Source organism: Triticum aestivum, chromosome 7D (assembly GCF_018294505.1).
Source record: "Triticum aestivum cultivar Chinese Spring chromosome 7D, IWGSC CS RefSeq v2.1, whole genome shotgun sequence".
In the NCBI taxonomy this organism is placed as follows: Eukaryota; Viridiplantae; Streptophyta; class Magnoliopsida; order Poales; family Poaceae; genus Triticum; species Triticum aestivum.
Genome location: NC_057814.1, coordinates 228,606,432 through 228,607,897, shown reverse-complemented (window position 1 = coordinate 228,607,897; position 1,466 = coordinate 228,606,432).

Here is a 1,466-nt window from a genome sequence, read left to right as displayed (position 1 = left end):
CCCCCCCGGGCCAGTGCTCCTCTGAGTGTTGGTCCAAACTAGAGCACCGTGCGGGACCATCCCTTGGCAACTTGGGTTACGTTGGTACCTGTACGCTTAGCTTATCCGGTGTGCCCTGAGAACGAGATATGTGCAGCTCCTATCGGGATTTGTCAGCACAGTGGGTGGTCTTGCTGGTCTTGTTTTACCATTGTCGAAATGTCTTGTAAACCGGGATTCCGAGACTGATCGGGTCTTTCCGGGAGAAGGAATATCCTTCATTGACCGTGAGAGCTTATAATGGGCTAAGTTGGGACACCCCTGCAGGGTATTATCTTTCGAAAGCCGTGCCCGCGGTTATGTGGCAGATGGGAATTTGTTAATATCCGGTTGTAGAGAACTTGACACTCGACTTAATTAAAACGCATCAACCGCGTGTGTAGCCATGATGGTCTCTTTTCGGCGGAGTCCGGGAAGTGAACACGACTTTTGGGTTATGTTTGACGTAAGTAGGAGTTCAGGATCACTTCTTGATCACCACTAGTTGACGACCGTTCCGTTGCTTCTCTTCTCGCTCTTATTTGCGTATGTTAGCCACCATATATGCTTAGTGCTTGCTGCAGCTCCACCTCACGACCTTCTCCTACCCATAAGCTTAAATAGTCTTGATCTCGCGGGTGTGAGATTGCTGAGTCCTCGTGACTCACAGATTCTTCCAAACAGTTGCAGGTGCCGATGATACCAGTGCATGTGACGCAACTGAGCTCAAGTGGGAGTTCGACGAGGACCTTGGTCGTTACTATGTTTCCGTTTCCTGATGATCAGTAGTGGAGCCCAGTTGGGACGATCGGGGATCTAGCATTTGGGGTTGTCTTCTTTTCTTTTGGTTCCGTAGTCGGACCTATGTGTGTATTCTGAATGATGTATGAATTTATTTATGTATTGTGTGAAGTGGCGATTGTAAGCCAACTCTTTATCCCATTCTTGTTCATTACATGGGATTGTGTGAAGATGACCCTTCTTGCGACAATACCTACAATGCGGTTATGCCTCTAAGTCGTGCCTCGACACGTGAGAGATATAGCCGCATCGTGGGTGTTACAAGTTGGTAATCAGAGCCATCCCCGACTTAGGAGCCCCCTGCTTGATCGAATCGCTGGCGTTGTTGAGTCTAGAACAAAAATGTTTTGAGTCTTAGGATTATATATATATCGGAGAGTAGGATTCTTTTTACTCCCCAGTCCCTTCGTCGCTCTGGTGAGGCCTCCTGACGTAGAAGTTTTGACTTTTCTCTCCTCAAATTTCACTAAAAAAATTTAGGATCACGCGGGTATCTTGGAATCGTTCCGATGGTTTTGTGACGAGAACATTGTTCTTGGTGCCTCCTGACATTTAGGGGTTGTGGCAGTGTCCCGGGGAGTTGAGCTCCGAGGTGTTGTCGTCACAATTTTATCGTTGCAGTTCTGGAATACCTGAGTTTCGCCGAC